The 12,519-nt window shown below is 48.5% G+C and overlaps 1 protein-coding gene across 1 annotated transcript in view; it reads right to left on the reverse strand.

Moving 5' to 3' along the window:
* Positions 1–10,734, reverse strand: part of LOC128836893 (carbohydrate sulfotransferase 6-like) — a 28,415-nt gene extending 17,681 nt beyond the window's left edge. The window contains exon 1 of the mRNA XM_054027596.1: positions 10,670–10,734. The gene's annotated coding sequence lies outside the window, so the exon portion shown is untranslated. The remainder of the gene's footprint in view (positions 1–10,669) is intronic.
* Between the last annotated feature and the right edge of the window lie 1,785 nt (positions 10,735–12,519).

Genomic DNA, 12,519 nt, shown 5'->3' on the forward strand with positions numbered 1-12,519 from the left:
CTCCCAGGCTACTTCCGGACTCCCCCTTGTAAGGTACCTGTGTTTGGCTGGCGTACTTGGCGGTTTCCAGCACCATCGGTTCCTCCGGGTAACTCACGAAGGGTAGGCTCGGCTGCTCCTCAGGGTAGCTGTCAAGGGGTAGACTCGACTGCTCCTCGGGGTAACTCGCCAAGGGTAGGCTCGGCTCCTCCTCGGGGTAGTTGGCAAGGGGTAGACTCGACTGCTCCTCAGGGTAACTCGCCAAGGGTAGGCTCGGCTCCTCCTCGGGGTAGTTGGCAAGGGGTAGGCTTGGGTGGCCCGGCCAGTCCCAACCCGGAGCTAGGCCATAGGCATCTGGCCTCTCCAGTGGCTGACCTTCAACTGAGGTTTGCAGTGGGGCTTTTCTCCTTCCTGTCCTGCGCCCTGACCTCTGGGGGGCGGGCGCAGGACCCACTGGCTCCACCCACGTTGGTGCTAGGGGAGGCTTGTCCCTCAGTGGGGCTGTGGGGTATCCCACCGCCTTGCTACAGATCCATATAATAATTTAGTATTATCTGCAAACTTTGCCACCTGACTGTTTATCTTCTTTTCCAGATCATTATGAATATGTTGAATAGCACAAGTCCCAGTACAGATCCTTAGGGGACCCTGCTATTTACCTCTTTCCATTGTGAAAGCTTACCATTTATTCCTACCCTTTGTTTGCTATTGACTAGTTACTGATCCATGAAAGAAACCTTCCCTCTAATCTCATGACAGCGTACTTTGCTTGAGAGCCTTTGGTGAGAGACCTCGTCAAAGGCTTTCTGAAAGTCTGAGTACACTAGACCCACTGGATCCCCCTTGTCCACATGTTTGTTAACACCCTCAAGGAATTGTAATATAGTGGTGGGGCCTGATTTCCCTTTACAAAAGTTGTGTTGACTCTTCCCCAAAATATCATGTTCATCTGTGAGTCTCATAATTCTGTTCGTTAGTATAGTTTCAGCCAATTTGCCTGGTACTGAAGTTAGGTTTCCCACCTGTAATTGCCAGGATTGCCTCAGAAGCCTTTTTTAAAAACCAGCATCGTCATCTGGTCCACAGGCTGATTTAAGCAATAGACTCCATACCACAATGAATAGTTCTGCAATTTCATATTTGAGTTTCTTCAGAACTCTTGGGGGAATCCCATCTGGTCCTGGTGACTTAAATTAAACAGTGCTACCTATTTGTTCCAAAATCTCTTCTATGGACACCTCAATCTGGGATAGTTCCTCAGATTTAGCACTTAAAAAGAATAGCTCAGGTGTGGGAATCTGAAAGGTTAAAATCCATATGCATGTTATATAACAACCTGGTATATGGATTTGCCAGCTCTTTCTCAGACCCAAAGTCTAGAGTTTAATTAGCTAAGAGAAAGCAGAATAAACAAGATGACATTGCGTTTGCTAAGATCTGCTTGGTCAGTAGAAATGCCAGATGTTGAAGCAATAACTAAATAATTATGTTTCATCCAATGTTTCAAATTAAACAAAGAATCCCTGTTCCTATTGTGTTTCTCCTGAAGGGAAAACAGTCTTCCCACAAATCCAACCTTGAGTTTATGAAATATTGGCACATGTCACTATAATGATATGGCATCCTTCCACCTCCCTTCCAAGGGACCAATGCCCTGCCTTAAGACATAAAGAAGACAATCTCTTATTTCCATATGCTTTCACTGTTTCTTTGCTTTATCCCCTAGACATGTACCTGTCGGACAATCAAAGGAGTTACTTCATTCCTATAAACCCCAAATCAGAATTCAACATATATATTTTATACTAATAACATTTTATCAAAGTATTAATTAAATGTTAACTTGCTAACTTGAGATCATGGGCGGAGACATTGTGTAACCTTTTAACCATTGGCTATTGTGCTATCTTGTCTTGCTGCAAAACCTACCCCGGGGAGTGGAACTGCCTACCCCGTCACTTTCCCCCGCCCACGGTAAATCTATATATTCTATTGTAATCAATTAATTGACAGTGTCTCCGAGCCTAATAAGCCAGGTAACACTCCGCCAGCGCTGTTTGTAATAAACCCCTATGCTTTAACCTCTAAATGGTGTGGATTTATGTCCTTCAGAATCTCCCTCACATCCTCTGCAATGGAGACCAATGCAAAGAATTCGTTTAGCTTCTCTGCAATAGTCTGGTCTTCCTCGAATGCTCCTTTAGCACCTCGATTATCCAGTGGCCCCACTGATTCTTTGGCAGCCTTCCTGTTTCTGAGCTACTTAAAAAAATTACTGTTAATTTTTGTGTCTTTTGGAGTTGCTCTTCAACTTCTTTTTTGGCCTGCCTAATTATACTTTTGCACTTGACTTACCAGAGTTTATGCACCTTTCTATTTTTCTCAGTACGCTTGACATCACGTTTTTAAAGGATGCCTTTTTGCCCCTAATCACCTGTTTTATTCTGCTGTTTAGCCATGGTGGAATTTTTTAGGTCCTCTTACTGTTGTTGTTTTTTTTACACTTATTTGGGGCATACATTTAGTTTGAGCCTCTGTTATGGTGTTTTTAAATAGTTTCCATGCAGCTTGCAGGCATTTCACTCTTGTGACCGTTCTTTTTAATTTCCATTTAAATAGCTTCCTCATTTTTGTGTAGTTTCCCTTTCTGAAGTTAAATGCTACTGTGGTGGGCTTCTTTGGTATCCCCTCCCCACAGGAATGTTAAATTAATTATTATGGTTGCTATTACCAAGTGGTTCAGCTATATTCACCTCTGGGATGAGCTGCTGTTCTGAATTTAGGACTAAATCAAGAATTGCCTCTCCCTGGTGGGTTCCAGAACTGGCTGCTTCAGGAAGCAGTTGTCCGTGATGCCTGGAGATCACAGGAAAGGGATGTCAGGTCTGACTCATGATTTTTATATTTCTTTAGATTGGCAATACTGCAAACTTCCCATTCAAACTAAAAATGAGATTTAAAGCGCCACTGTCAGGTTAAAACTCATAATAATCCTTTCCCTCAAATAACTCTCCCTGGATTTCTAATAGCAGTGATTACTCTGGAAAGAATTTCTCAATCTAGTTTACTCTCCTCTAACTGCCAGAAGTTGGGAGTGGATGGATCACTCCCAAAATTGCCCTGTTCATTGCCTCTGAAGCACCTGGCATTGGCCACTGTCAGAAGACAGGACACTGGGCTAACTGGACCTTTGGTCTGACCCAGTACGGCCGTTCTTATGTTCCTACGCTGGAGGGATGTCGTCACTCTCTCGGAATGTCCTTTAACCTGAACACAGACAAGAGATAGCAAGTTCCAGATACAGAAGGAAGGGGATGGTGATTGGTGGTACAGCTGGGAGAGCCATGTGTGTCCCTGCCATTGGTGCCGGGAAAGGCTGTCCCCAGGGCCGGTGGAAGGATGTTTCGTACCCTAGGCAAAACTTCCACTTTGCTCCCCTCCTGTTCCCGAGCCCCCGCCCTGAGGCCGCCCCCCGCAGCAGGTCCCCCCCTCCACCCTGAGGCGTTCCCCCTGCGGCAGCTCCCTACCTCCCACCCTGAGGCACTGCCCCCTCGCCCCAGCTCACCCCTGCCCCACCTCCTCCCTGAGCGCGCCGTCGCTGCTTCACTTCTCCCGCCTCCCAGGCTTGCGGCGCCAATCAGCTTAGGCGCCACAAGCCTGGGAGGCGGGAGAAGTGAAGCAGCCATGGCGTGCTCGGGGAGGAGGCGGGGCAGAGGTGAGCTGGGACGGGGAGTTCCCCTGCGTGCCGCCCCCGCCCCCCCGCTCCAGGCGGCCCTCCCTGCGCTCCACTGCCCCAGCTCTCTCCGCCTAAATGCCAGCGGTGACCGGGACGGCCGAAGATCCAGCTGCCACAGTCGCTGCCGAAGAAAATGGCGCCCCCCAAATCCTAGCGCCCTAGGCAACCGCCTAGGTCACCTAAATGGTTGCACCGGCCCTGGCTGCCCCCCATTGGTGTTGGAGAGCTGTGTGGGAAAGAGCAGAGACTGCGGCAGAAGCAGCCCCTTGGACAGGGGGGGCTGGAACAATGTGTATAGTGGGGGTGCTGAGAGCCACTGAACCAAACTGCAAACCCTGCATATAATGGAAACCACTTCAAGCCAGGGGTGCGGCAGCTCCCCTAGTTCTAGCACCTATGCCCTTGGACGCTCTCCAGGAACACAAACTGCAGCTAAAATGGAAGATTTTTTTCTAAGCACTTCCCATCGCCCTCCTGCCCCAGCAAACAACTTGCCCCTGCCCTGCTCTCCTGCCACACTGCTCCGCTTACTCAGTGGAGCTTTGTCAAACAGGCTAGAGGTGAAATGAAATATCAGCTCTTTATGACACTTTACCGCTGCACACATTGGAAGGAGGCTGGTCAGAGACCACTGTTGTCCATTCAGCTTCCAGGTAGCAGCCTTTACCATTTATGCCTTAACAGATCTAGAAGCCAATGTGGTGAAAGCAGCAACAATAAAGACAGCACCCGACTAGGGTGGAGCTACCTTCTCCCATGCAGACAGGAGAGCACCAAGGTGTTTGTGGGGTAAAGGTTCTGACAGTCATCGGCTGTCCCTAGGCAGGCTGGATCCCTCCTCCCACCCCACAACCCAAAGCCTCTGTTTTAGTCTGCCTAGGTTCTTATATACCGTCCACATCACCATACCCAAGCACCTTCAGCCATGGGCCCGGTCCTCAATGGCGTGACACCAATTTTTACCATCTGAGAGTCTGGCCCCACATCTCCAGGCTACATCTGCTAATTAAACACGTGCAAACCTCTATGGAGAAAATTTTGTTGGTATGATGGCAGTGCTGAGGCACCCCACTTTGCCCTGGCTTTATTTTTTTGTAAACAGTTGCTTCCTTTTCATTCCCATCTGTATCAGTTGGGTCCAGACGTTTGCCTATTGTATTTGCTAAAAATACTTAACTTAAGTGGCCTCTTCTCTCCCAGCAAATTTGTGTCCCCGCCTCTTGCCCTCATGCATGCCTGCCCAAGCAGAGCACTCCCTCAGCAGCACTCGCCCAGGAGTGCGCCCACCCTGATATATGGCACACGAGCAGCAGCACCAGGTTATAGGTTGTGTGTTACAGGGCACACCCTATCTAGCTGATCTGAGCTCCAGGTTGACTGCCACCTTTGTTCTTCAATGATGCCAGCAGCAAATGCCAAATCTCTTCCTGTGCCCCACTTATGAATGGGAAAAGCTCCCAGTCCAAATCCATAAAGCCACCCTTTTATCCTCCTTCACATCCCTCCTTCAGTTCACTTCTGCCATAATGCCTACAGGGCAGTGCAGCCTGATGGGTAGGCAGAGAGCTATTTTCACTAGCGTTTTATATGGCTACCCATCCCCGCAGAAACTGAGCACCGGAGAATCTAGCTCTAATCACTGCTACTGGCCAGCTATGAAGAGTGCACATCCTAAAATAGTTATTTGTTATTCCGTCTCTCCACCCCACCCTGACCTCTTTGTTGGTCTCATCCCCCTGTTATGGCTTGTCTCTTTGATTGTAAGCTCTTTGGAGCAGAGTGTCATTTGTCCAATGGGGCCCTGCCTGGTTAGGCACTATCATAGTTTAATGGTTAAATCATAATAATAAGATCTCTCATTGGTGCTGTTGTCATAAATATAGATCTAAGGGTAGCATAAAATCCCTCTTTACCCTGTAAAGGGTTAATTCCTCTTTTACCTGTAAAGAGTTAAGAAGCTCAGATAACCTGGGTGGCACCTGACCAAAAGGACCAACAAGGGGAGAAGCTACTTTCAGATCTGTAGGGAAAGGTTTTTTGTCTGTGTCTCCCAGAGTCAACAAGGAAACAGGGCAGGGAAAATACATCTCCCTAAGCCATATCTGAACTAAGCATCTAGTCTTGCAAAAATAGTAAGTAATAGCAAAGAAATGCATTAGATTACTGTGATGTTATTGACATAAACTGGGACCATATAGATCATTGTTGCAACCAAGGTCCTATAGTGGCACCAAATCTTGTATAAAGGGGGTCAAATGGGGTGTCTAAGACAAGGTTATGATTTACTGGTTATGATTATACTGTCTATATGTGTGTATCAGTTTTGTAGTTGAAGTTATGAATATTGGCTCTGTACTGTCTGTATGGCAAAGTTATGCTATGCTTCTGGGTGACATCCCAGACAATCTGGGATTAGCTCTGCCTAGCCTGCTTGATGGCCCATTAAGGACCATCAGCTATACAATGGACCCATTGCGAGAAGGCAAATATGCCTTCAGACTCAGCAAAGTATGCAGGAACTGGCCCATGTGACTCCAGACTCCATTTTGCTGTAATTTTCCACAGTAAGAACAAAGAGGTGTTCTTACACCTGGAAAAGACTATATAAGGCTGATGCCTCATCCCCATTTTGCCTTCAATCCTGCTTCTTACCTCTGGAAGGACTTTGCTACAAGCTGAAACTTTGAACAAAGGACTGAGGACCCATCCCAGCAGAAGATGTATTCCAGAGACTTAATTTGAACCTGCAGTTTATTCTATCACTGCTGCAAACCTGAACCAAGAACTTTGCCATTACTGTATGTAATTGATTCCATTTAACCAATTCTAACTCTCATCTCCTATCTTTTTTTTCTTTTATCAATAAATCTTTAGATTTTAGATTCTAAAGGATTGGCAACAGCATGATTTGTGGGTAAGATCTGATTTGTATATTGACCTGGGTCTGTGGCTTGGTCCTTTGGGATCAGAAGAACCTTTTTTCTTTTACTGGGGTATTGGTTTTCATAACCATTTGTCCCCATAACGTAGGGTTACCATATTTTGAGCCTCCAAAAGGAGGACACTCCACGGGGCCCCGGCCCGGCACCGCACCGCCAGCCCGGCCCCCGAGCCCCCGGCCCGGCACCGCACCGCTGGCCCGGCCCCCGAGCCCCCGGCTCGTCACCGCTGGCCTGGCCCCCGAGCTCCCGGCTCGGCACCGCCGGCCCCCGGCCCCCAGCCCAGCACCGCCGGCCCCGCATGTCCCGATTTTCCCGGACATGCGGCTTTTTGGGATTTCCCCCTGGACGGGGATTTGGAGCCCCGAAACCCGGACATGTCCGGGAAAATCCGGACGTATGGTAACCCTACCATAACGAGTGGTACTGGTGGTGATACTGGGAAACTGGAGTGTCTAAGGAAATTGCTTGTGAGACTTGCAGTTAGCCAGTGGGGTGAGACTGAAGTCCTCTTAGTCTGGCTGGTTTGGTTTGCCTTAGAGGTGGAAAAACCCCAGCCTTGGGCTGTAACTGCCCTGTTTGAGCAATTTGTCCTGAGTTGGCACTCTCAGTTGGGTTCCGCCAGAACCGCATCGTCACAATTACCTTTTGTTTTAGCTTGTGAATTTTTCCTGTGCTAAGAGGGAGGTTTATCCCTGTTTTTGTAGCTTTAAAGTTTTGCCTAGAGGGGAAATCCTGTTTTTTTTTTTTTTTTTTAATCTTTTGTTATTCTGTAAAGTACTTACCATCCTGATTTTACAGAGGTGATTCTTTTACCTTTTCTTTAATTAAAATTCTTCTTTTAAGAACCCGATTGATTTTTTCATTGTTCTTAAGATCCAAGGGTTTGTCTGTGTTCACCTATATCAATTGGTGAGGATATTATTCTCAAGTCTTGCCCAGGAAAGGGGGTGCAGGGCTTGGGGGGATATTTTGGGGGAATAGGCCTCCAAGTGGTCCTTTCCCTGATTCTTTGTCTAAATCACTTGGTGGCGGCAGCACACTGTTCAAGGCAAGGTGGAATTTGTGCTTTGGGAAAGTTTTTAACCTAAGCTGCTAAAAATAAGCGTAGGGGGTCTTTCATGCGGGTCCCCACATCTTTACCCCAGAGTTCAGAGGGGGGAAGGAACCCTGACATGGTGGCAGTGCGGTGGGATCATTTTGAACCAAAAGCCCAGTAGGATTTTAAAAGGACAGAGGGGTTTTTTTTAAGCTGTGAGCAGCTGGAGGTTTTTTTGTTTTTGTTTTTTGTTTTTTTTCTGCCTAAGGGCAGGGTCGTTAACTTCCTGCAAGGGAACTCACAAGTGGTTTTTTGTTTTTGTTTTTCTTTCTAACTCTCGGGTTAAGCTAGGTTAAGCAGAAAGGCTAGGATGACAGAAAGTGACATCCAGAAAAAACTGGAATTAGCCAGATTCGAAGCTGAAGAGAGACAAAAAGAACATGATAGACAGATGGCCAGGGAAGAAGCTGCCCACAAGAGGGCTATGGAGGCCCAGAGGGAGGCCCAGAAGCATGAACTGGCTGTAATGGAGTCGAAGAGACAAAACCCTCCACCTGCTGGCTCCACTTCCCCAGAAGTCCACAAATGGGAGCGACTACGTCCGCAGTATAATGAATCCACTGATATTGCCGAATATTTCATCACCTTTGAAAGACTGTGCACCCTCCATGCAATTCCTGACGATCACAAGATGACCACATTGGTAACCAAATTGACTGGAAGAGCTCGGGACATATTCAATAAGATGCCTATTGATGATGCTTCTGACTATAGTAAATGTAAGGATTTGGTTTTAAAACAATTTCAAATTACCCCTGAAACTTACAGAGTAAAATGTAAAGCCCTTAAGAGAGGGGGTGGACTAAGTAATGTGGCTTATGTAAACCAGATGAAGGATCTGTTAGATAAATGGGTCAAAGGAAGGGATGTAATTAGCTTTGCAGGAACGTGTGATTTGGTTGTACAGAAGCAGTTCCTGACTATGACCCATTATGATATAAAACAGTGGTTATGGGATAAGAAAATGGACTCAGCAGAAAGTCTTGCTTCTTATGCTGATCAATATGAGCAGTCCCAGACCACCAGAGCGGCGGGGAAAATCGAAACCAAATGGGTGGAGGTAGCAGAGGGGAACAACCCTGGTCGCAGTTTATGAAGATTCCTGAAGGGACACCCCAAGACCACACCATACCAGCGGGGCCAGCCCAAGGCCCCAGCTACACCCCAAGGAAAACCCCAGACACCTTATCGTCCCACCACACCATTCTCCAGCAACCCACCTCGCCAGTCACCAGTCAGCTGGGCGATGTTTTAAATGTAATGAGCTGGGGCATGTGAGGGCCAGCTGCCCCAAGAAGCCCAACAGATTACAGTTCATTGCACTGGGGTCACATCAAAGGTCCTCAGGCCAAGATGCCTCCCAGATGCGAAGGGAAACTGTGAGTGTGGGCGGGAAGAAGGTTACAGCGTGGAGGGACACTGGAGCACAGGTGTCAGCTATCCACCAATCCTTACTGGACCCCAAATTCATCGACCCAGAGATCCAAGTGACGATTCAACCCTTCAAGTCAACCTCTTTTGACTTGCCTACAGCCAAGTTACCTGTCCAGTACAAGGGCTGGTCAGGCATGTGGACTTTTGCCGTCTATGATGATTATCCCATTCCCTTGCTGCTGGGGGAAGACTTGGCCAACCACGTGAAGCTAGCCAAGAGGGTGGGAATGGTCACCCGCAGCCAGACTAAGCAAGCTGTCACACCTAGCTCCGTTCCTGTGCCTTCTACAAGGGCCCAGTCTATGTTAATAGGAAGGCTCTGGAAATTTCTAGGGGAAATGTACAACACTGAATGAACTTGATTCTGTCAAAGAAATGCCACTGTAGCAGGCAGCGGTTAGGCTGTGGGTGTGCTGAGACCACAGCCTATCAGGCTGACCGTACTGTCTAATTGCTTCCTTGTGTTCCTAAAACACTCCAGCTCTCGTCTGATACTAAGCGATTTGGGGCAAGGACTGTCTTTGTTCTGTTTGTATGGCGCCTGCCGCAAAGAACTCCTGTCCATGGTGGGAATTCCTAGGTGCTCTGGTAATCCGGATAATAAAATGAATAAGTGAACACAGTGAAAACATAACCCCAGAAAGACTCTGTACCAAACACAGGCTGGGAACTGTGGGACAGGCACCTAGAAGGCAGCATAACTGTGCCACTGCAGCCATGGGGCAGAAAGAACTCCCGAACAGCCTGGCCAGTGCGCACACTCTCACGCCCAGGCTCTCTCACCAGCTTGGTTGCTGACAGCTCAGACACAAATATTTTCCTAGCCTTCCCCACTTTTGCACTAGTGCTGATGCAGTTCCAGCTGTGCTAGTAGCGTGGGCCCCCTAGCTACTGTGTCTTTTCAAGGCACAAGCAGCCGCTGGCATTTTTAACCACAATGTTGTCCAGGCTTCCTCTGAGCAGGGTTAGATGACAAAATATTAAAAGTGGCAGCACCCTGTCTACACTAGTTCTCCCACAGCTGCCACCACCAGTGGGAAGTGTTAAGAAAAAGGCTTTAAGTGGCTAGCCAGGGAGACCTGCAGCAACAGAAACTGCTCCCAAAATCTGGCTCATCTGCTTCTGTCCTTGTAATGTAACAACACTTAGCACTTTGCTAACACATCACATTACAAACATTAACTTGTAACATGGGGATTTAGGGATGACCACAACCAGCCAACACATTTGTAAATAACCAGGTGCTGAGTCGTGTTTCATACACGTCAATAATCCACATTCACTAGCACTTTTAAAACACAATTAATTTCCCCAGTCTAGCCAATCCACCCACCCTTACAGTTTCTCTCTGTGCAGACACACACACTTGCTCCCTTACCCACATATAAATATACACACTCCCCTGTGCATGTGCACACTCAGCCCTGTAATGTGCACACTTTCACTCATACACTGTTTCTCACACACTGATTTGGCTCTTACCTGTGCCTGCGACCTGCTCTCTCCCCGTGTTAAGGTTCTTCTCTCACTGGATTTGCATAGGCATCTTATAGCCCTAAGTCATTGTGCTCTCCTAAACCCCACCTTCTGGGATTAGCTGCAAAGGATGGAAAGAGGTAGTCACTCCCTGAAAGCAGGGATGGCAGAATTCAATTGTGACGCAGGCAGACCAGGTGCCAGTTCAGACCAAAGTCCTCATGTCTCAACTAAACTCTGCCAAATCCAGGGCTGGGATCAGCGTGGCTCACCTGGGTATTAGCACAGTAAAAACAGATATTAGAATTATAAACATGTGTTTCGTGTTTAGACTTTAACTGAAAGCTTGTGCGTTGCTGCCGGCATTAATCTCACTGACACCATCTGTGTCCCATCTTGTAAGGGGCAATTTGAGCAGTTCTGCTGTGAGCCTCTTGTGACTGTGTAAATCACCCGAAGGGAGAGAGACATTAATTAGGGTGAAGTGCTGAGCTTCAGCAGAAGGTGTTACAGCCTTCCCAACAGGAAAGGTCCAGACACACCAGACTATTGTGGGATGTTAAAGAGGACAAAAGACTTTGTTTTTCTGCTCTCCCCCATGAAGATGAGTCATGCAAGTGGACGCCTCCCATCAGCTGAGTTTGCAGCTCAGGACACATAGCAGGAGGGGGATCAAACCCCAAACTAAAGGAACTCGATATCTCTATGCTGCTTGGACTCTGGGAGAAAGGTTTCTAAGCATAATCAAGAGCAGTGGTGGGCAACCTGCGGCCCATCAGGGTAATCTGCTGACGGGCCGCCAGACAGTTTGTTTACATTTGCACAGCCGCCCGCAGCGGTTCGCTGTTCCCGGCCAATTTGAGCTGTGGGAAGCAGTGGCCAGCATGTCCCTGTGGCCCACGCCGCTTCCCGCAGCTCCCATTGGCCGGGAACGGTGAACCGCAGCCACTGGGCGCTGCGGGCGGCTGTGCAAATGTAAACAAACTGTCTGGCGGCCCACCAGCGGATTACCCTGACGGGCCGTGTGTGGCCTGCAGGCTGCAGGTTGCCCACCACTGATCAAGACATTCCCCAGCTGCTTAGGCTGACGTAGCCCTAAGGACATATGGATCTTGCTGATTTTAGACTCTTCGATTGCCTTTTGAAACCGAAGATTGTAACTTGTGTGCATCGCTGCTGACCCTGCTTTAACCTTGTAAATAACCCTCTCGTTTCCTTTGCCTGTTTAATGAAGCTTCATATAGCTTATGACAGGATTGGCTGCAGGCTCTGACTTTGGTGTGAGATCTGAGGTGCAACTGACCTGGGGTAAGTGACTGATCCTTTGTGACTGGCAGTAGCTTGAATATTGCTGTGATTCCTGGTGGAAGGGACCAGCCGTCCCAAAGGAGTGCCCAGGGGGACTGTCTGTGACCCCATGGTAAGGCTGTGCTGGTGCCTGAGGAGGTCACACTTGATACTTGGTTGGTGAAAACTAAGCACAGACCTCGTAGCCAGTTTCAGGGGTGGGGGGGTTCCCTGATTCTTGACAGGCTGCCCTGAGGCTGGGACCCACACTCTGGAGTCACTCAGGCAGCGTCACACCAACACCAAGAGCACTGAGGTTGTCACAAGCTGACAAGAGCCAGGAAATTCCCAGTGAACACTTAGCTGAACGACCCACTGCTGTGCCAAATGAGGGGGCAGGCGGCCTGATGGGGCTGGAGCACAGCTCTTTTTGGGGAGAAAAGGCTGGGAGGCCTGTGGGGGGTGGGAGGGGACACTGAGGCAGGGATTGTAAGTGGGGGTGCTTGGGACACTGAGAGTGGCATGTCAGCACCAGAGTGGGCCAGGCAGGCTTGGGGCAGTGCCAGCAC

This window comes from Malaclemys terrapin, chromosome 4, assembly GCF_027887155.1.
Source record: "Malaclemys terrapin pileata isolate rMalTer1 chromosome 4, rMalTer1.hap1, whole genome shotgun sequence".
Lineage (NCBI taxonomy): Eukaryota > Metazoa > Chordata > Testudines > Emydidae > Malaclemys > Malaclemys terrapin.